Below are 24,307 nucleotides of genomic sequence, written 5' to 3'. Positions count from 1 at the left end.
TAATTTTGGCAAAACATTTATACTGAACAAAAATATAAAAATGTAACACGTAAATTGTTGTTCCTATGTTTCATGAGCTGAAATAAGAGAAGTGTGCTCTTCACGGATGAATCCTGGTTTCAACTGTACCAGGCAGATGGCAGACAGCATGAATGGCATTGTGTATGCAAGCAGTTTGCTGATGTCAGCGTACACAGTGCCCCATGGTGGAGGTGGGGTTATGGTACGGGCAGGCATAAGTTACGGACAAGGTACACAATTGCATTTTATCGATGGAAATTTCAATCCACAGAGGTACCGTGATGAGATCCTGAGGTCTATTATCGTGCCATTCACCCGCCGCTATCACCTCATGTTTCAGCATGATAATGCATGACTCAAGGATCTGTACACAATTACTGGAAGCTGAAAATGTCCCTGTTCTTCCATGGCCTTCACATTCACCAGATGTCACTAATTGAGCATGTTTTGGATGCTCTGGATCGCCGGGGACAACAGCGTTTTCCAGTTCCCGCCAATATTCAGCAACTTTGCACAGTCATTGAAGAGGAGTGGGAGAACATTCCACAGGCCACAATCAACAGCCTGATTGTCACGCTCTGACCATAGAGAGCCCTCGGGGTTCTCTATGGTGTTTTAGGTCAGGGTGTGACTGTGTGTTCTAGTCTTTAATTTCTATGTTGGTGTGAGTATGGTTCCCAATTGGAGGAAGCTGATGATCATTGCCTCTAATTGGGGATCATACCTAGTGTGGTCCTTTTCCTACCTGCGTGGTGGGATATTGTTTGTGTTTAGTGCTATGTGCGCTACAAACTGCACGTTCATTTATTTATTTGTTGTTTGAAGTTCCACCTGTGGAACTCTACTCACGCTGCGCTTTGGTCCACTCATTATAACGAACGTGACACTGATACAACTCTATGTGAAGGAGACGTGGAACTCTGCATGAGGAAAATGGTGGTCACACCAGATACGGACTGGTTTTCGGATTCACGCTTCTACCTTTTAAGGTACAGTTGGAAGTCGGAAGTTCACATACACTTAAGTTGGAGTCATTAAAACTTGTTCTTCAACCACTCCACAAATTTCTTGTTAACAAACTATAGTTTTGGCAAGTCGGATAGGACATTTACTTTGTGCATGACAAGTAATATTTCCAACAGCTGTTTACAGACAGATTATTCCACTTAAAATTCACTGTATCACAATTCCAGAAGTTTACATACATTAAGTTGACTGTGTGTCACGCTCATCAAAATGACTGGACCAAGGCACTTCGTGCATAGAGTTCCACATATTTTAATAAATAGAAACTCACCAAACAAAACAAACAAACAAGCAAGCAAGCAAGCACAAACGAAATGTGGAGCCACTGGTGTGCACACAGGAAACTCTCTGTAGACAAGATCCCACAAAGGGGAAATGGCTGCCTAAATATGATCCCCTATCAGAGACAATGATAAACAGCTGTCTCTGATTGGGAACCATACCAGGCCAACATAAACCATTAATCACCTAGATGACCCACCCTAGTCACTATCACACCCCAACCAACAGTGAATAAACAGGGCGTGACACTGTGCCTTTAAACAGCTTGGAAAATTCCAGAAAATGATGTCATGGTTTTAGAAGCTTCTGATAGTCTACTTGAAATCATTTGAGTCAATTTGAGGTGTACCTGTGGATGCCTACCTTCAAACTCAGTGCCTCTTTGCTTGAAATCATGGGAAAATCAACAGAAATCAGCCAAGACCTCAGAAAAAAAGTCTGGTTCATCCTTGGGAGCAATTTCCGAACGCCTGAAGGTACCACGTTCATCTGTACAAACAATAGTACGCAAGTATAAACAACATTGGACCATGCAGCCGTCATACCACTCAGGAAGGAGACGCATCATGTCTCCTAGACATGAACGTACTTTGGTGCGAAATGTGCAAATCAATCCCAGAACAACAGCAAAGGACCTTGTGAAGATGCTGGAGGAAAAAGGTACAAAAGTATCTATATCCACAGTAAAACGATTCCTATATAGAAACAACCTGAAAGGCCGCTCAGCAAGGAAGAAGCCACTGCTCCAAAACCGCGATAAAAAAGCCAGACTACGGTTTGCAACTCCACATGGGGAGAAATATCGTACTTTTTGGAGAAATGTCCTCTGGTCTGATGAAATAAAAATAGAACTGTTAGGCCATAAGGACCATCCTTATGTTTGGAAGAAAAAGGGGGAGGCTTGCAAGCCAAAGAACACCATCCTAACCGTGAAGCAAGGGGTGGCAGCATCATGTTGTGGAGGTGCTTTGCTGCAGGAGGGACTGGTGCACTTCACAAAATAGATGGCATCATGAGGGAGGAAAATGATGTGGATATATTGAAGCAACATTTCAAGGCATCAGTCAGGAAGTTAAATCTTGGTCGCAAATGGACAATGACAAATGGCTTAAGGACAACAAAGTAAAGGTATTGGAGTGGCCATCACAAAGCCCTGACCTCAATCCTATAGAAAATGTGTGGGCAGAACTGAAAAAGTGTGTGCGAGCTAGGAGTCCTACAAACCTGACTCAGTTATACCAGCTTTGTCAGGAGGAATGGGCCAAAATTCACCCAACTTATTGTGGGAAGCTTGTGGAAGGCTACCCGAAACGTTGACTCGAGTTAAACAATTTCAAGGCAATGCTACCAAATACTAATTGAGTGTATGTAATCTTCTGACCCACTGGGAATGTGATGAAAGAAATTAAATCTGAAATAAAACATTCTCTCTACTATTATTCTGACATGTCACATTCTTAAAATAAAGTGGTGATCCTAACTGACCTAAGACCATTTTTTACTAGGATTAAATGTCAGGAATTGTGAAAAACTGAGTTTAAATGTATTTGGCTAAGGTGTACGTAAACTTCCGACTTCAACTATATCTGTGACTAACATATGAATATCTCAAATCAAATTGTGTTGGTCACATACAAATGGTTAGCAGATGTTATTGCGAGTGTAGCAAAATGCTTGTGCTTGTAGTTCTGACAGTGCAGTAATATCTAACAAGTAGTCTAACAATTCCACAACAACTACCTAATACACACAAATCTAAGTAAAGGGATGGAATAAGAATATATACATATAAACATATGGCTGAGCAATGTTCGAGTGGCATAGGCAAGATGCAATAGATGGTATAAAAATACAGTACATACATATGGGATGATTAATGCAAGATATGTAAACATTATTAAAGTAGCAGTATTAAAGTGGCCAATTATTTCAAGTCTTATGTAGGCAACAGCCTCTGTGTTAGCGACAGCTGTTTAACAGTCTGATGGCATTTAGATTGAAAAGTAACTTCTGTCTCTCGGTCCCAGTTTTGATGCACCTGTACTGACCTCGCCTTCTGGGATGGTAGCAGATTAAACAGACAGTGGTTCGGGTGGTTGTTGTCCTTGTTGATCTTGTTGGCCTCTCTGTGACAACAGGTGCTGTAGGTGTCCTAGAGGGCATGGTAGTTTTCCCCAGTGATGCGTTGTGCAGACCGCACCACCCTCAAACCCTTTGGTTTGTGGGCGGTGCAGTTGCCATTCCAGGCGGTGATACAGCCGACAGGATGTTCTCAATGTGCATCTATAAAGGTTTGTGAGGGTTTTAGGTGACAAGACAAATTTCTTCAGCCTCCTGAGGTTGAAGAGGCGCTGTTGCGCCTTCTTCACCACACTGTCTGTGTGGTGGATCATTTCAGTTTGTCCCTGATGTGTACGCCGAGGAACTTAAAACTTTCCACCTTCTCCACTGCTGTCCGTCAGTGTGGATAAGGGGGTGTTCCCTCTGCTGTTTCTTGAAGTCCCCGATCATCTCCTTTGTTTTGTTGACATTGAGTGAGAGGTTGTTTTCCTGCCCTCACTTGCATTACAGTTACATGATTAATCAGTTTAATCGCGTAATAATAATTACAGGAATCTTTAATAAAAACTAAAGTCCTCACGTCCTCAGACACGACAGTAGGTTTTAATAGTCACAGTGGTTACAACATCCTCCAATGCACTTCCTTATAAACTCTCTCACCGAATCAGAGTATACATCAATATTATTCTCTGAGGCTACCCTTAACATATCCCAGTCCGTGTGATCAACCAATCTTGATACATGGATTCAGACCAGCGTTGAATAGTTCTTGTCACAGGTACATCCTGTTTGAGTTTCGCCTATAAGGTCAGGAGGAACAAAATGGAGTCGTGGTCAGATTTACCGAAAGGAGGTCGGGGGAGTGCCTTGTATACGTTAGGGGAAGCCACCATCCTAATAGTGCACTGTGCACACTGCCAGCCAACATTCCTTTCTGATTTGCAAGAGGCTGAAATCAGAGTTCTGTATATAATGATGAGATGCTCATGTCTCCGCCCTAACAATGTGAGTTATTGTCCCAAAGGCGGAAGGCACGCGTCAAGCTTAAGTCTGCATATTATGCCCATATAAATGCATCGGGCTTATTCTGGACAGACTATGGCGAGAGTAAGCGCTTTCGCTTCACCTCTTCCTCTCTGCAGAATCTCTCTCACCAGAGAAAGCATCTGATGAGCGAAACAGCACCCCTTTGTCTTACTATATGTAGTCCTGTATCTGATGCTGTCTCTCCAGAAATAGTATGAGATGCTATACACTTTTTGTCCAGACAGCATCAGACACATGGTCTACACTACTAAGACAGCGGGGCACTGTTTAGCTCGTTCTGAGATTAACTCGTCTTTCTGTCAGCGTGGTCTCGGTCAAATAAATGATCAATATTTCAACATTTTATTTTGATGGGCGAGGAGTGTTAGGGGTGGGCCAGGCCTCGTAAGGCCCGCCCATAACACTGGTCCTGTGACACACCAACACACACATACACACACCACATACTCTAACACACACAAAACACACACACATGCATATTGACGCCACACACACACGCTCCCACATAGACATAATTTCACACTCCCACATTCTTCACATGCACTTCCTTATTGTTATTTTATTGTGTTACAAATCTTCGTACTTTTTTAACTCAGCATTGTTGGGAAAGGGCTGGTAAGTAAGCTTTCACAGTGAAGTCTTCAACTGTATTGGCGCATGTGACAAATGAAATACTATTTAAATCATCATTATACCGCCCTCTAAATCATTTACAGCTGACAACATTGACTTAGGGCTTCAATATGCGTCATACAGGACCAGGAAATCTGGTCACAATGTGAAGAATGAGATGAGACAGTGGCTGGAAATAAAATACCACGTATAGACACGCCTGAAAATGTGGGCACAATCAGAATATGGGTAAGATCAGGACACAGGATCCATGTTAGAACCAGGGTGTATAAACGGAAAATATTTTGCAACGAAGAGTTTCTATTGGACAGGTAGGTCCTTCATTCCATTTGCTCTGTTTGTTTCTGTTAGGTTAATAAATGGGAAGTGTTTTCTGTTGCAAGACGTAATGAATATACCGCAGGTATAAACTAGGCTTTTGACCAGTTGGTATGCAGGGTTTGACATAAGATATAGCAGGCTCACTTTTGCCTCTAGATGGTGCAATGTGATCACAGTTTTAGTGGTGACAGGGAAACAACTTTCTCTGCACTTCTGATTCACCTTCAAGTTCATCCACCAGTAAAATGTGGGTGAAGCAGATTATCTGGTGCAATTTGACCAATTTAGACCATTCAATACCCAGATAGCACACATACGTCTCACTGAGATCTTGCCAATTACCAAATGCTCTCCATACTACATCTTCCCGACGTGTCATGTAAACATCAGGCTAACGTTGGTGAGACATATGTGTGCTATCTGGGTACAATATGAGTCATGACATCTAATCAAACAATCTAATGTCTCAGATTTTAGGGCAGACGGGGAAACACTTGAAGTCTTGATAACTTTTTAGCATTTAAATGAAGTCACAGAAAAAAGTAAGGTATGTGGGTAAAGCCCAGTTATATACATTTATAACTTAAGAATCCATAACTATTGGAACTCTATATTGTGGTCATATAATTAATAGGTCAAACTTACAGTATGTCTATTACCTATAGGAAGCCAGCAGTCAAACATTGACATTGCTTGAGTCTGCTGTTTTCCTACTTCAGAAAGCACCTGGCATATTCATAAACAACCGCTGTCAAAGCAAAAGCATCAGGACGTCTCTTCAAACTTTACTCACACATTATGTAATTGGCACGAAACCAGCTGTGGTTTTGCAATGGATATTCCAACAAGTTCAAGAATGAGCTATGTGTGTGACCCTTCTTTATCCTGAAATTGTTTACCAAGTCTGTCTTCAACCCAACATTAGTTAGACTCATGATTGGTGTTTACTTTTTTTTTTTAAATGTCATGCTACGGTATCTCACTAGAGGGTGCACCTAGTATCTGATAGAGTTTTCCAAAAACATGAATAAAATACAACCACCGACTGTTTGCTCGTTGCTGTTGCTCTAAGATGGCAGCCCCGTGCAAATGTGGATGTGCCAATTGAATCTCAACAAGGAAACAGTCGTTGGTGGTATTTCATTAACGTTTATTGAAAAAGTATGGATTCCAGCAAACAAAGAAAGGCACACAACTGCAGAGGACAAACATAGATTCAAGCTGGGCGTTTCATAAATGTTTTTGAAGTATCAACATGGAGTGGAGTTTAGTCCACTAACTGTAGGCATGGCAAGCCTACGTAGAAACATGACCAAATGGTTTAACAAAAATATATTTTTTGTTTTCCAAACACTTCTGACATACACTGAGTGTACAAAACTTTAGGAACAGCTTCATTTTGCCCTCAGAACAGCTTTAATTCGTTGGGGCATGGACTCTACATGTTGTCGAAAGCATTCGACAGGTATGCTGGTCCATTTGACTCCAATGCTTCCTCAGTTGTGTCAAGTTGGCTGGATGTCCTTTGGGTGGTGGACCATTGTTGATACACACGGGAAACTGTTTAGCGTGAAAAACCAGCAGTGTTGCAGTTCTTGACACCTGGCGCCTACTATCATACCCTGTTCAAAGTCACTTAAATATTTTGTCATGCTCATTCACCCTCTGAATGGCACACATACACAATCCATGTCTCATTCAGGACATCCCTTCAGGACATCTAAAGCACCCGGTGTCACAGGAAGGCAAAGAAGATCATCAAAGGACCCAAGCCACGGCCTGTTCACCCCGTTATCATCCAGAAGGCGAGGTCAGAGCAGGTGCATCAAAGCTGGGACCGAGAGACTGAAAAACAACTTCAATCTCAAGGCCATCAGACTGTTAAATAGCCATCACTAGCCAGCCTTCACCCAGTCCCCTTTCCTGAACTTAGTCACTGTCACTAGCTGGCCACCACCAAGTTACTCATCCATGCACCTTAGAGGCTGCTGCCCTATGTACATACAGTAGACATGGAACACTGGTCACTTTAATAATGTTTACTTACTGTTTTACCTATTTCATATGTATATAGTGTATTCTAGTCAAGGCTATGCAATTCAACTATTGATGTACATAGACTTTATATACAAAAGTATGTGGACATCCCTTGAAATTAGTGGATTCGGCTATTTCAGCCACACCCGTTTGTTGACAGGTGTATAAAATCGAGCACCCAGCCATGCAATCTCCATAGACACACATTGGCACTAGAATGGCCTAACTGAAGAGCTCATTGACTTCAACGTAGCACCTTCATAGGATGCCACCTTTCCAACAAGTCCAACTTCTGCCCAGCTAGAGCTGCCCTGGTCAACTGCAAGTACTGTTATTATGAAGTGGAAACGTCTAGGAGCAACAACGGCTCAGCCGCAAAGTGTAGGCCACACAAGCTCACAGAACAGGACCATTTAGTGCTGAAGAGAGTAGTGCGTAAAGATCATCTGTCCTCAGTTGCAACATTCACCACTGTGTTTCAAACTGCCTCTGGAAGCAATGTCAGCACAAGAACTGTTTGTCGAGAGCTTCATGAAATGGGTTTCCATGGCCAGCAGCCGCACACAAGCCTAAGATCACAATGCGCAATGCCAAACATTGGATGGAGTGGTGTAAAGCTTGCCACCATTGGACTCTGGAGCAGCAGAAACACATTCTCTGGAGTGATGAATCATGCTTCACCAGCTGGCAGTCTGACTGACGAACCTGGACTTGGTGGATGCCAGGAGAACGCTCCCTGCCTGAATGCATAATGCCAACTGTAAAGTTTGGTGGAGGAGGAATAATGGTCTGTGGCTGTTTTTTCACGGTTCGGGCTAGGCCCCTTAGCGCCAGTGAAGGGAAATCTTAACACTACAGCATACAATGACATTCTAGACAATTTTGTGGTTCATACTTTGTGGCAACAGTTTGGGGAAGGCCCTTTCCTGTTTCAGCATGACAATGCCCCTTGTGCACAAAGTGAGGTCCATACAGAAATGGGTGGTTGAGATCGGTGTTGAAGAACTTGACTGGCCTGCACAGAGCCCTGACCTCAACCCCATCGAACACCTTTGGGGTGAATTGGAATCCCGACCTGCGAGCCAGTCCTAATTGCCCAACATCAGTGCCCGACCTCACAAACACCTCGATCACACCGACAGCGTCATTGCGCAAAATGGTTGCAGCATCATCTGGACATGTGTGCAACCAAAAGTTCAACATTCACCTTCTGCTACCATTTCTGTCAAGCAGTCTACACATACAGTTTGATACATACGTTTGATAAATCCAATGCATGCACCACAAAGAACGCACTGCAACTGCCTCTGCAAAGCATGGCTGCAATGCAAACACAGCGTTCCAATGGAAATGAAAACACTTCTGGTGTACCAACATGCAATGACACTTTCGGTGTGATCGAGGCGTAATGCTCTTTGTGGCTGAATGGAAGCAAGTCCCAGCAGCAAAGTTCAACATCTAGTGGAGGCTGTTATAGCAGCAAAGGAGAGGCCAACTCCATATTAATGCCCATCATTTTGGAATGATATGTTTGACGAGCAGTTGTCTACATACTTTTGGGTCCATGTGTCTATACATCCCATCATATACATACAGTACAAGTCAAATATTTGGACACACCTACTCATTCAAGGGTTTTTCTTTATTTTAAATTATTTCTATATTATAGAATAATAGTGAAGACATAAAAACTATGAAATAATTACATATGGAATCATGTAGTAACCAAACAAGTGTTAAACAACTCTAAATATATTTTATATTGAGATTCTTCAAGTAGCCACCCTTTGCCTTGATGACAGCTTTGCACACTCTTGGCATTTTCTCAACCCGCTTAATGAGGAATGCTTTTCCAAAAGTCTTAAAGGAGTTCCCACATATGCTGAGCACTTGTTGGCTGCTTTTCCTTCACTCTGTGATCCAACTCATCCCAAACCATCTCAATTGCGTTGAGGTCAGGTGATTGTGGAGGCCAAGTCATCTGAAACAGCACTCCATCACTCTCCTTCGTGGTCAAATAGCCCTTACACAGCTTGGAGGTGTGTTTTGGGTCATTGTCCTGTTGAAAAACAAATTATATTCCCACTAAGCGCAAACCAGATGGGATGGCATATCACTGCAGAATGCTGTGGTAGCCATGCAGGTTAATAAGTGTGCTTTGAATTCTAAATAAATCACTGACAGTGTCACCAGCAAAGCACCCCCACACCATAATTTCCACCGGTCTAATGTCCATTACTCATGTTCTTGGCCCAAGCAAGTCTCTTCTTCTTATTGGTGTCTTTTAGTAGTGGTTTCTTTGCAGCAATTCGACCATGAAGGTCTGATTTATGCAGTCTCCTCTGAACAGTTGATGTTGAGATGTGTCTGTTTCTTGAACTCTGTGAAGCATTTATTTGGGCTGCAATTCTGAGGCTGGTAACTCCAATAAACGTATCCTCTGCAGCAGAGGTAACTCTGGGCCTTCCTTTCCTGTGTGGTCCTCATGAGAGCCATTTTCATCATAGCGCTGGATGGTTTTTCGACTGTACTTGAAGAAACTTTCTGTCATTTCTCTTTGCTATTTGAGCTGTTCTTGCCATAATATTGACCTGGTATACCGCTATCTTCTGTATACCACCCCTACCTTGTCACAACACCACAGATTGGCTCAAACACATTAAGAAGGAAAGAAATTCCACAAATTAACTTTTAACAAGGCACACCTGTATCATTTAAATGCATTCCAGGTGACTACCTCATGAAGCTGGTTGAGAGAATGCCAAGCGTGTGAAAAGCTGTCATCAAGGCAAAGGGTGGCTACTTTGAAGAATCTCAATATAAAATATATTTAGATTTGTTTAACACTTTTTTTGGTTACTACAAGATTCCCTGTGCTATTTCATAGTTTTGATGTCTTCACTATTATTCTACAACATAGAAAATATTTTAAAATAAAGAAAAACCCTGGAATGAGTAGGTGTGTGTATATATGTGTATATACATATATATATATATATATATATATATATATATATATATATAGCTCACTGTTGGAGCTAAGAACACAAGCATTTCGCAACACCCTTAATAACTCATGCTAAACGTGTATGCGACCTATAATATTTGATTTTGTTTCCTCTCAAGGCTTAAAAATCCATCTTTAACCTCTCTCCTCCATTCATCTACACTGCTTGAAGTGGATTTAATAACAGGTGACATCAATAAGGGATCATAGCCTTCACCAGTCTATGTCAATGTTTCCCAACCAGGGGTACCTGGGGGTACTTAGCCTATCCACAGGGGGTACTTGAGAAGACTCATGAGACCATAGGCCTACTGGTAAATGCACATGAGATGATACTTCAGGGGTACTCTGGGCAGAGCAGAATTCCGTTGGTGGTACAATAACTGAAAAAAGATGGAATCACTGGTCTATGTCATGGAAAGAGCAGGTGTTCCTAATTGTTTGTACACTCAGTGTAGTTTGTAGTGCCATGACACTTCTTTATCCACTCCCAGGAGGGTCAAATCTGAACAAAATGTACCTCGACGGGGCTGTAAAAAAACCTATACTAATTCATATATTTAAGAGTTATCCTTCCTGTCCCAGGCTTGTGAAGTTAATTTCGTTCTCCAAAAGACCACAGACTAAAAAGCTACAAACAAGAATCTAGCCACTCCTCCATAAACCCTTCCTCTGTGACAGCTGCTGAGCACTCGCTCTATCTTCTCAGCCACGAGGTGTCCACGCGCCGTTCCCGGGCGCTGATTGGTTACAGACGACACAAACATCGATGTTCATGCGCTGAGCCATGCTGTGCATTCTGCTTCCACATGCTCAGCTGAAGTGATCAACAACGCTGGTGAATCACTGGCTGGCCTCCTCATATAAAAAGCTGCGCCTTCCTCCTTTGTTTGTAGCTCCTAAAGTTAACTTGACAGTAGGTTGGAGATATTTTTGGATAGGCTTACACGAAAGCAATATTTTTGCGCTGCTTCACAGTCGTAGTTCATTAAACCTCAATCAATCAATTAATTATATTGACCGTCTTATTGAACAACAAAACATTGATTTGGAGTTGGAATAACTCTGAACTTCTTGCAGTGTAACTATTAGACTTGGATATCGACTAAATAGCAAACATGGTTGCTATGCCGAAGAGAGTGAAGACGTTCGAGGTCATTTTCAGCGATCCTAGCAAGGCTTTCTACTGCAGTGGAGACAAAGTAGCCGGGAGGATCGTGGTGGAAGTAGCGGAGGTGACCAGAGTCTCGCTATGAGGGTACTCGGAGTTGGATGCGCCAAAGTGGAATATGCCAAAGGAAAGCAGAAATGCAGAGAGCAGAATGAGTACTTGAGATACGAAGAAGTTGTTCAACTTGTTGACCACCCAGCTGGTAAGATCCTCATTGAATTATTCCGTAAAATCAATATGATGAATAACTTATTTTCAAGTGTAACGTTAGCCATGTAGATACGCATAATCGACGAAGATCAGTTTGTGATTATTACATGCATTTCAAATGTGACTGTCGCTGTAAGGCTCAAATTACCGATTCATGTGAAGTATCAAGTTAGTTTACCTAGCAGTTATGAGCTGTTTTTTTAAACTGAAAGTGTCTCCTACTTCGGTAGTCATTGACTTCAGAGTTGAATTCCATGGAATGAATGACTGGCCTATGCAAAGCTGCTGGCAGCAGTGGCTGAGCAGTATATGTGGAGTGTATACAGGGAATCCCATTCTGAGGTGTCAAAAACATCATCTGTTTCACAGTACTAGGCTGAGGGTAGCATGGTGTTCTTGGCAAACCTCCAACACTAGGCTAAATTTTTTTTTTTTTTTTTAAAGCAACCTTGTATCTTGCCGTTTCGATTAATCAGGCAAATCACCATTATTAAAACACTTTATTAACAATTTCAGATCATGATGGATCAGTTGTCCTAAGACCTGGCAACAAGTACGAGTACATGTTTGGATTTGAGCTCCCCCAGCAAGGGTAAGTCTCTTACATTGGCCTGTATTTTAGTAAGTCAATACAATATAAAGCTTCCTCTGTATGTGGCTCTGCCTTATCTTTTTGTTTCCCACAGGCAGATTGTGTCTTCCTACAAGGGCAAGTTTGGCTATGTCCAGTACTTTGTCAAGGCCTTGATGGAGAGGCCTGCTCAGCCTGCCCTGGAGTGCAAGAAGCACTTTGAGGTGGAGGAGCCCCCTGGACGTGAACACCCCAGACCTGCTGGTGAGTTCATCTCTCACTTATCACAAAGCCTGAACTGCAAAAGTAAAAATAGCTGAGGTGCAAGCCAACTAGCCACCTGAACTCTGTGGAAACTCACCTTTTAATGGTATTGCTGATACACAACAGATGACAATCTGAAAGCATTAAGAGTGAGCAGTCTGTATCAGATGTTTCCCTGAGTGTTAACTTCAACCAGCCTTTAGAATTACAGTTGTGACATGCCCAGATGTGATGCTCAGGTTGGGCACCTGTGCCTCATCCTGCTCAGCAGTCTTCCTTGTAAAGCATGGACAGATTTGACCTCATGCAATTAAAGTCATAGGTCCTAGAAGTCTTTAAACAATTTAGAGAACTTGGCATTGTGAACATGAAGGAATTGAATTTGAGATCTCAAAAGCATGGTTAAACATCTGTTAGTGAGCCCATGTGTAACCAGTTTCTTTCTCTCCTCTTCAGTCTCCTACAGGTGGCATGAAGGAGAAGAAGGTCACCTGCATGTTCATTCCCGACGGCCAGGTGTCCCTCAACGCCAAGATCGATCGCAAGGGGTTCTGTGAGGGCGAAGACATCTGCATCTGTGCCAAGTTTGAGAACACCTGCTCACGTATTGTGGTGCCCAAGGCAGCCATCATCTCCAAGCACACCTACCAGGCCAATGGCAGGACAAAGGTCTTCCGTCAGAAGCTCTCCTCTGTGCGTGGCAACCACATCATCTCCGGTATGTGCGACGCCTGGCAGGGCAAGACCCATCCGTGTGCCCAAGATCAAGCCCTCCATGCTGGGCTGCAACATCATCCGCGTGGAGTACGCCCTCATGGTGAGCATCTTGATCCCCTCGAATTAGCATAATAGGATAGTGCTAATGGGTTTGTGGTAAGCAGCCATTGCTAGTAACAATGGCTTTTCATTGGTGAAATGAAGTGTTTATCAACCTTTAAACTAACTCGTCGCTATTATCATAGACGTGCTTATAATAGTGTGTTCATTACTCTAAATCGACACCATTTCAATTAGATAAGAGGATGAGCCAAGTGTCCGCACTAGTTAGACATGCAGCCTTTTGAAATGGCCACTCAGCAAGTCTGTTTCTAACCGTTATCCTCTCCTCCAGATCTACATGCACATCCCAGGCAGCGAGAAGCTGATCCTGGAGCTGCCGCTGGTCATCGGCACAGCCGGCCTGGGCAGCCGCACCAACAGCGTGAGCAGCACAGACGGCTCGGTCAGCAATGCCTCAGCCAGCTGGTGTCCTGCGCATGCCCTCTGCTCCCCCCAGCTACTGCGATAACAATATAATAATAATCAATAATGTTGCTCTTTATTTAACTTAAATATAAAACCTTATTTGTCATTGAAAATTGTGAATAACTCACCACAGGTTAATGAGAAGGGTGTGCTTGAAAGGGTGTGCTTGAAAGGATGCACATAACTCTGAAATGTTGGGTTGTATTGGAGAGAGTCTCAGTCTTAAATCCTTTTCCAAATCCTTTTCTGTGCCTGTATTTAGTTTTCATGCTAGTAAGGGCCGAGAATCCACTCTCACATAGGTATGTGGTTGCAAAGGGCATCAGTGTCTTAACATCACAATTTGCCAAGGCAGGATACTCTGAACGCACACAATCCAGAAATCTGGCAGTGGCTTTTGATTAAATAACATTTTCACAGAAACGCTTGTTGCAATTTCGATGAGGCTCTCTTGTTCAAATATCCGTAAGTGGACTGGAGGCGGGGCATGAATGGGATAACGAATCCAGTTGATTGTGTCATCCTTTGGGGAAAGTACCTGCTGAATTGCGCACCCAACTCACTCAGGTGCTTCGCTATACCACTTCTGACATTGTCCGTAAGCTTGAGTTCATTTGCACACAAAAAAATAATACAATGATTGAAAGACTTGTGCGTTGTCCTTGTTATTAATGCAGACAGAGAAGAGCTCCAACTTCTTAATTATAGCCTCAATTCTGTCCCCCACATTGAATATAGTTGCGGAGAGTCCCTGTAATGCTAGATTCAGATCATTCAGGTGAGAAAAAACATCACCCAGATAGGCCAGTCATGAGAGAAACTCGTCATCATGCAAGCGCTGAGACAAGTACAAATTATGGTCAGTAAAGAAAACTTTAAACTCGTCTCTCAATTCAAAAAACGTGTCAATACTTTGCCCCTTGATAACCAGCACACCTATGTTGTAAAAGCGTTACATGGTCGCTGCCCATATCATTGCATAGTGCAGAAAATACACAAGAGTTCGGGGACCTTGCTTATGAAAGTGAACCACTTTCACGTTAGTGTCCAAAACATCTTTCAAGCTGTCAGGCATTTCCTTGGCAGCAAGAGCCTCTCGGTGGATGCTGCAGTGTACCCAAATAGCATCAGCAGTGCTTGCACGCGCTTTAACAATCCACTATGTCTCCCTGTCATGGTTTTGCCGCCATCAGTACAGATACCAACAATGAGCAGCAGCTACATTTGGCTACATAGTTAGTGGAATCCCCGCAAGAGAGTTAATGTGATTGGATGTTAATTATTTGACGAGAACTACATGTATTTGACATTGTGTTGTTATTTCGCTGTACACTAGATGTTTAATTTTATTTTGGCAGTGAAACAAGGCTACTCAGGCAGAAAAAATCAAATGTATAGCCCTGTCGGAAAATGGACCTGTTTGAAAATGTGAAGAAAAAAACATGCATAAATCAAATATATATATATATATATATATATATATTAATTTATATATAGTGGCGTACAGCAGGTTAGCCACCAGGGGGAGACTCGTCGAGGCCTGGTGACAGACGGAGTATACATCACGAGGCGATGGCTCCATCTGCTGGACGTGCAAGGTCTCCACGGGCTCTCCGGCCAGGACTAATTGGGGCTGATTGGGATTGGTGAGTAATCAAGGGCTGATTGCTCACCAGCTGTACAAGTCCCATAAAGCTGCCAGAAAGGCAGCGCACAGCAGAGAGGACTGGGGGAGGAAAGGACTCCCGTATAGTTGGGGACGGTACCAGAGGTAACAGGCGGGAGTTCAGTTTTTGATCCCCACAGAATACAGCAAGACCCAGAGCCCAGAAGACGGTATCCAGAGATTATTTTCTTTTGGACTATTATTTTAATAAACACCTTTGAAACTGAGCTAATCCTACTCTGTCCGTGTCTGATCTGTGGTCAAACGTTTTGACCCAACCTCTGGTCTGCCACAAGTGGTGGAGAATGCGGGCGTTCTGATAACATGGTCAGATCAGGGTTGACGTTTACGCAGCATCAACATGGACGAGTTGATAGCTCAGTTCATCCGGGCCAACAAGCCCAACAGGTGGTTTCAGGAACGAACGCTGGAGCAACAGCGGCTAGAAAATGTCCTCCTCATTGAGGAAATCAGGAAGCTACAAGGAGGAGCGTCTACTGAAGCACATCCAAACAAGTTTTTAATCAACTACAGAAGATGACGACACCGAACCTACCTCTGTACGTTTGACTGGACAGCACTACGGGAATGATGGCCAAGGCAGAAGTGGGGCAGTCTGCTGGCCCCGTTCCTCTCTGGGAATGCCCAAAGGCATATTGGGACTTGAATGATGAACAGGCCGCTACAGGTACAGCCTGCCCCATCGGGCTCAATTATTCCACAACTGGAGGTTCATAGCTGACGCATCCCCACGAGCCCAGATGAGCAACCTACTGCACGTCACCAGGGGATGGCTCCTAACCGATGTATCCACCCTATCCATCTTAGACAAAGTGGTCCTGGATCACTTTCTACAGGCACTACTCCACGACATGAAAAGGGCAGCGAGTCATTGCATGCCCCAGACCTTGGAGGGCCTCCTGGAAGCAGTGGAGACAAATCAGAACACTCAGGCCCTGTTGAGTAGGAGCCGGGCCGAGTCGGCGACCCGTTCGAGGAGTTGGAAGGATAGTCCCCACTGCTTGTGTACCCCGAACCGACAGTCGGCAGGGCCAAAGGACCGCAAAACCGTGAGAGATGGCTGGGGTAGGGCCGACCCGTTACCGACGACCCCAGGTAGATGGAGACCAAAGGAGGTGTTTTTGAGTGTGGCGCCCGGGGGCACATTGCCTGGAATTGCCTGGCTCGAGAGGAGTCGATGCCATCAGCAAGCCGGGAGGCGAGGTGGATCATGCAAGTGAACTACGTCCCCTCCTGTTGGGCACACCACAAATCAACTGCACCAATGGTTCCGGTGAAGGTTGATGGACACGACACGGAAGCTCTATTAGACTCTGGAAGTATGGTTACCCTCTTAACCATGAGCCTGCTGAACCAGGATACCGAACTTGGTAGGGAGATGTGTCCATTCCTGTGTTCACGGGGACACAAATTGGTATCCAACCGTATGGGTCAACATTGTGACACCACAAGGGAACTGCCAGATGATGGTGGGTGCAGTACCAGAGTTGCCGGTACCTCTCCTAATGGGACAAGATTGTCCGCTGTTCGCGGCCTTGTGGGGGCACGAGCTGAGGAAGAAGGTCAAGAGCCGGCAGAAGACGAGAACAAGGACGACCCATCGCCTGTGCGGCCGGAAGCAAACGGTTGAACAACCTGTATCTACGGGTCCGGAGTCGGAGTCAGAGGGGGTGTCGGAACCCGACCACCCTGGGGAACCACGAGAGGAAGAGCCCAGCCTCCCCCTCCTCGATTCGAGGGGCCAGTCGAGACAGACCCTGGGGGCCAACTGAAGGGACAATTTGGGACGGCCCCGTGGGGGATCCTAACTTGAAAGCCGCCGCAGCCCAAGTGATAGCGGTGGATGGACAGCTACTTCTGGGGTTAGTGACTGGCAATACCCCCATTTCCAAATCAAGAATAAACTTTTGTATCAGGTTTCGCGCCAAAAGGGGGAACTTCGAGAGGTATTGCTGTTGCCCCGACGGTACGTGGGAACAGTTCTTCAGCTGGCCCACACCCACCTGTTGGGGGTGCACCTGGGGATGGAGAAGCCTCGGAACGGATTGCCGCCGGTTCCACTGGCCCGGGATGGGGAAGGCCGTTGAAGATTACTGTCGCAGCTGCCGGAGTGTTCAAATGACTGCCCCAAAGGCACACTTACAAAACCCACTGGTAAAAACAGCACGAGGACACTGATACATCCTGGGAAAGTAGACTATGCCACCCGGTATCCCGAGGCCATTCCCCTACGGGCGGCGATATCCAAGGGAATCGCTCGGGAGCTGTTCACCTCTTTAGCCGGGTGGACATCCCGAACGAGATCCTGACAGACCAAGGTACTGAGTTTATGTCCCGTCTAATGAAAGATTTGTGTGCTCTGCTGCAGATCAAGCAGATCTGGACTTCTGTCTTCCACCCACAGACGGATGGGCTCATCGAGCGGTTCAATAAAACACTCAAACAAATGCTGCGAACGTCATCGAGCAGGACGGAATAACTGGGACCAGCTATTTCCCCATCTAATGTTTTCAATCCGAGAAGTACCCCAGTCCTCCACTGGGTGTCCCCTTTCAAACTCCTCTGCGAGAGGAGGTCACAAGGCCTACTGGACCTCGCCAAGGAGGTGTGGGAAGCCCAACTGATCCCCTTACGCAATGTGGTAGAGCACGTGGAGACGATGAGGGAGCGGATGACAGCCATATGGCCAGTCATGAGGGAACATATGGAGAATGCCTGACGTGCCCAAGCCCAGGTCTACAATCGAGGAGCCCAGCCCAGAGAATTCCAGGTGGGGGACAGGGTGTTGGTCTTAATCCCCATGGCCGAAAGTAAGTTCCTGGCAAACAAGGCACGGCCATACAAGGTGATCAAGAAGCTGGGACTTGTCAATTACCGAGTATGGCAGCCAGGGAGACGGAAACTCCAACAGATTTACCACGTGCACCTGTTGAAGAAGTGGCACGAGAGGACAGCCTTGGCCATGTTATGGTAGGGACCCAGGACAGCAATGGTACCAGTGGTGGTCCTGAGCAATGAGGACCTCGACCCAGTCCAGAAGCAAGAGCTTAGCTCTGTCAGGGAGGGGACTGTCATCAGTGCGACGTATGTCTCCATTCTCGACAACAGCCAGTGAAATGCAGGGCGCCAAATTCAAACAACAGAAATCTCAAAATTTAAATTCCTCAAACATACAAGTATTACACACAATTTTAAAGAAAACCTTCTTGTCAATCCAACCACTAGTGTCCGATTTCAAAAAGGCTTTACGGCGACAGCACGACACGCGATTATGTTAGGACAGCGCCTAGCCACAAAAAACCATACAGTCATTTTCCAGCAAGGAGAGAGCTCACAAAAGTCGGAAATAGCGATTCAATTAATCATTAACCTTTGATGATCTTCATCAGGACTCCGGGATGCTGGCCTTGTAGGCAGAGTTGCAAAGAAAAATCCATATCTCAGACTGGTCAATAAAAATAATAGATTAAGATGGGCAAAAGAACACAGCCACTGGATAGAGGAACTCTGCCTAGAAGGCCAGCATCCCGGAGTCGCCTCTTCACTGTTGACGTTGAGACTTGTGTTTTTGCGGGTACTACCGTAATTGCTGGACTATTAAGCGCACCTGAATATAAACCGCACCCACTGAATTATTAAAAAATATGTATTTTGTACATAAATACGCCGCACATGTCTATAAGCCGCAGGTGCCTACCGGTACATTGAAACAAATGAACTTTACACAGCTTTAAACGAAACACAGCTTGTAACAAAAATAAATAGGCTTTAACGAAACACGGCTTGTAACAAAAATTAAAACAGTAGCCTACCAAGCCTCCTCCTGTGCACTGAAACCACTGAAGTCATCTCCTTCGGTGTCGGAGTTGATAGCCTCAGAATTGCTTCATCCGATGTTGGATCGTTTTCAATTGTCGCTCTCGTCACTTTCATCCGGAGACAATACCCCGCTGAGCTCATGCTGCCCCTTCAACACGCAGCAGTCCAGCCTTTGAAACCCGTTGATGATAGTGAATTTTTTGACAATGCTCCACGCTGTCAGGACCCACTGGCAGACTTGACCATAAGTTGCTCTTCGCATGCGAAGAGCAACTTATGGTCAAGTCTGCCAGTTTTAGTGAAGGATTTCTCCCCACTTGTCATCCAAGCCTCCCACTGAACACGGAGCGCCACCTTAAATGCACGATTTACGCTGATGTCGAGTGGCCGCAAATACTTTGGGCCATCTGCTTTTCTTCCCTCTGAAAGGTTTGTTGTATTTTTGCACTGAGTCAGTTCCTCACGCTGCTGTCTTATAATCGAGTCGTTATAATCGACTCATTAAGGCCAAGCTCCCATGCAGCAGCTCTATTTATTTTTCCACAGCCAGATCGATCGCCTTCAACTTGAAAGCTGCATCATATGCATTTCTCCGTGTCTTTGCCATGATGAGGGTGACAAAATTACTACCGTAATCAGAATGATGGGAAGTTTGAGCGCGCTCGATTTACGTCACATTATGTGACGGTGCTCAGTTTTTGGCGGCGGCATGAATCTTGCGAAAGCGGGAAAAATCCATAAATTAGCCGCGTCATTGTATAAACCGCAAGGTTCAAAGTGTGGGAATAAAGTAGCGCTTATAGTCCAGCAATTACGGTATTAAATGAAGCTGTCAGTTGAGGACATGTGAGGTGTCTATTTCTCAAACTAGACTCTCTATGTACTTTTTTCTCTTGCTCATTTGTGCATCGGGGCCTCCCACTTCTCTTCTCTATTCTGGTTAGAGCAGTTTGCGCTGTTCTGTAAAGGGAGTTGTACACAGTGTTGTACGAGATCGTCAGTTTCCATTTATTTTCTGATAAATGGGCAAAACACCCAAACAATGATCAATGTCTGAAAAGCAGAAACGTATGTTTGGCATGCGTTTATGGACATTTGCAATCCCCCTGTGCTGGCTCTCAGTAACTAATGACCAGGTTAGCCACTACTAAAGTAAGAATTTACCTCTCTGTCATGTATTGTCATGTTGTGTCTTGTTTCTGTCCTTCCCTTCACCCTGTCTCCCTCTGCTGGTCGTTATTAGGTTACCTTTCTCCCCCTCTTTCCCCCAGCTGTTCCTTGTCTCCTCCTAACTACCTCGTCACCCCTTTTCCCACCTGTTCCCTTTTTCCCTCTGATTAGTCCTCTATATCTCTCTCTGTTTTTGTTCCTGTCTTTGTCGGATTCTTGTTTGTGTTTTTCATGCCTGAACCAGACTATCGTCATGTTTGCTGCAACCTGGTCCTGTCCTGTCGGAATCTGCCGGTCCATCTGAGCCTACCTATGTTTGTTATTAAAGAAGTTCTGTTTACGTTAATTCGCTTTTGGGTCCTCATTCACGCACCGTAACAGAAGAATCCGACCAAGAATGGACCCCAGCGACTTCGGATCCTCTCCACTCAGCCGTCGAGATCCAGGGAGCGATGCTTGGCAGACACGAGCAGGAATTGTCTGCTGCTCGACATGCCGTTGAGACCCTGGCCACCCAAGTCTCCAACCTCACAGAACAGGTTCACCATCCTCCGCCTCGATCCACCGGCCACTTCCAGGGCTTTCGAATCTCCGGAGCCCAGAATCAATAACCCGCCGTGTTACTCTGGGGAGCCCACTGAATGCCGCTCGTTCCTCACCCAGTGTGGATATTGTGTTTTCTCTCCAGCCCAACACGTACTCCAGGAGCACTGCTCGTGTCGCCTACGTCATATCTCTCCTTACTGGACGGGCTCGTGAGTGGGGCACGGCAATCTGGGAGGCAAGGGCTGAGTGTACTAACCAGTATCAGGACTTTAAGAGGAGATGATACGGGTTTTTGATCGATCTGTTTTTGGGGAGGAGGCTTCCAGGGCCCTGTCTTCCCTATGTCAAGGTAATCGATCCATAACAGACTACTCTATTGAGTTTCGCACTCTTGCTGCCTCCAGTGGCTGGAACGAGCCGGCTTTGCTCGCTCGTTTTCTGGAGGGTCTCCGCGCAGAGGTAAAGGATGAGATTCTCTCCCGGGAGGTTCCTTCCAGCGTGGATTCCTTGATTGAACTCGCTATTCGCATTGAGCGACGGGTTGATCTTCGTCACCGAGCTCGTGGAAAGGAGCTCGCGTTCTCCGTTGCCCCCCTCTCCGCATCACTACCATCTTCCTCTGCCGGCTCGGGTGCTGAGCCTATGCAGCTGGTAGGTATCCGCATCTCGACTAAGGAGAGGGAACGGAGAATCACCAACCGACCTCTGTCTCTATTGCGGTTCTGCTGGTCATTTTGTCACTTCATGTCCAGTAAAAGCCAGAGCTCATCCGTAAGCGGAGGGCTACTGGTGAGCGCTACTACTCCTGTCTCTCCTTCAAGATCCTGCACTACCTTGTCGGTCCATCTACGCTGGACCGGTTCGTCAAGCTTCCTGCAGTGCCTTAATAGACTCTGGGGCGGAGGGCTGTTTTATGGACGAGACCTGGGCTCGGGAACATGACATTCCTCTCAGACAGTTAAGGGAGTCCACGGCCTTGTTCGCCCTGGATGGTAGTCCTCTCCCCAGGATTCAGCGTGAGACGCTACCTTTAACCCTCACTGTTTCTGGTAGTCATAGCGAAACCATTTCTTTTTTAATTTTTCGTTCACCTTTTACACCTGTTGTTTTGGGCCATCCCTGGCTAGTTTGTCATAATCCTTCCATTAATTGGTCTAGTAATTCTATCCTCTCCTGGAACGTCTCTTGTCATGTGAAATGTTTAATGTCTGCTATCCCTCCTGTTTCCTCTGTCTCTTCTTCACAGGAGGAGCCTGGTGATTTGACAGGGGTGCCGGAGGAATATCACGATCTGCGCACGGTGTTCAGTCGGTCCAGGGCCACCTCTCTTCCCCCACACCGGTCGTATGATTGTAGTATTGATCTCCTTCCGGGAACCACTCCCCCCCGGGGTAGACTATACTCTCTGTCGGCTCCCGAACGTAAGGCTCTCGAAGATTATTTGTCTGTAGCTCCTTGCCGCCGGTACCATAGTCCCCTCCTCCTCTCCCGCCGGAGCGGGGTTTTTTTTTGTTAAGAAGAAGGACGGGTCCCTGCGCCCCTGCATAGATTATCGAGGGCCTGAATGACGTAACAGTGAAGAATCGTTATCCGCTTCCTCTTATGTCTTCAGCCTTCGAGATCCTGCAGGGAGCCAGGTTTTTCACTAAGTTGGACCTTCGTAACGCTTACCTTCTCGTGCGCATCAGGGAGGGGGACGAGTGGAAGACGGCGTTTAACCACTCCGTTAGGGCACTTTGAATACCGGGTTCTTCCTTTCGGCCTCGCTAACGCTCCAGCTGTCTTTCAGGCATTAGTCATGATGTCCTGAGAGACATGCTGAACATCTTTGTTTTCGTTTACCTTGACGATATCCTGATTTTTTCACCGTCACTCCAGATTCATGTTCAGCACGTTCGACGTGTCCTCCAGCGCCTTTTAGAGAATTGTCTTTTTGTGAAGGCTGAGAAGTGCTCTTTTCATGCCTCCTCCGTCACATTTCTCGGTTCTGTTATTTCCGCTGAAGGCATTAAGATGGATCCCGCTAGGTCCAAGCTGTCATTGATTGGCCCGTCCCTAAGTCACGCGTCGAGCTGCAGCGCTTTCTCGGCTTCGCGAACTTCTATCGTCGTTTCCATCCGTAATTTCGGTCAGGTGCAGCTCCTCTCACAGCCCTTACTTCTGTCAAGACGTGCTTTAAGTGGTCCGTTTCCGCCCAGGGAGCTTTTGATCTCCTCAAGAATCGTTTTACATCCGCACCTATCCTTGTTACACCTGACGTCACTAGACAGTTCGTTTTCGAGGTTGACGCGTCAGAGGTGGGCGTGGGAGCCATTCTTTCTCAGCGCTCCCTCTCTGACGACAAGGTCCACCCTTGCGCGTATTTTTCTCATCGCCTGTCGCCGTCGGAAACGTAACTATGATGTGGGAAACCGCGAACTGCTCGCATCCGCTTAGCCCTAGGCGAATGGCGACAGTGGTTGGAGGGGCGACCGTCCTTTTGTCGTTTGGACTGACCATAGGAACCTTGAGTACATCCGTTCTGCCAAACGACTTAATGCGCGTCAGGCGCGCTGGGCGCTGTTTTCGCTCGTTTCGAGTTCGTGATTTTCTTATCGTCCGGGCTCTAAGAACACCAAGCCTGATGCTTTATCTCGTCTCTTCAGTTCTTCAGTAGCCTCCACTGACCCCGAGGGGATTCTCCCTGAGGGGCGTGTTGTCGGGTTGACTGTCTGGGGAATTGAGAGGCAGGTAAAGCAAGCACTCACTCAAACTCCGTCGCCGCGCGCTTGTCCTAGGAACCTTCTTTTCGTTCCCGTTCCTACTCGTCTGGCCGTTCTTCAGTGGGCTCACTCTGCCAAGTTAGCCGGCCATCCTGGCGTTCGGGTACGCTTGCTTCCATTCGCCAGCGTTTTTTGGTGGCCCACCCGGGAGCATGACACGCGTCGCTTCGTGGCTGCTTGTTTCGGTCTGCGCGCAGACTAAGTCCCGGTAACTCCCTCCTGCCGGCCGTCTCAGGCCGCTTCCCATTCCCTCTCGACCGTGGTCTCACATCGCCTTAGATTTTGTCCACCGGACTGCCTTCGTCAGCGGGGAAGACTGTTATTCTTACGGTTGTCGACAGGTTCTCTAAGGCGGCTCATTTTATTCCCCTTGCTAAGCTTCCTTCTGCTAAAGAGACGGCACAAATCATCATCGAGAATGTTTTCA

The 24,307-nt window shown here is 45.8% G+C and overlaps 1 pseudogene; it reads left to right on the top strand.

The window, feature by feature from the left end:
• The first annotated feature begins 11,307 nt into the window (after positions 1–11,307).
• LOC118963984 lies at positions 11,308–17,355 on the top strand (annotated as a pseudogene).
• The last annotated feature ends 6,952 nt before the right edge of the window (positions 17,356–24,307 follow it).

Source organism: Oncorhynchus mykiss, unplaced genomic scaffold, assembly GCF_013265735.2.
Source record: "Oncorhynchus mykiss isolate Arlee unplaced genomic scaffold, USDA_OmykA_1.1 un_scaffold_879, whole genome shotgun sequence".
NCBI lineage: Eukaryota > Metazoa > Chordata > Actinopteri > Salmoniformes > Salmonidae > Oncorhynchus > Oncorhynchus mykiss.
The sequence above is the reverse complement of the archived record's forward strand: the minus strand, read 5'-3'. Positions and strand labels throughout refer to the sequence as shown.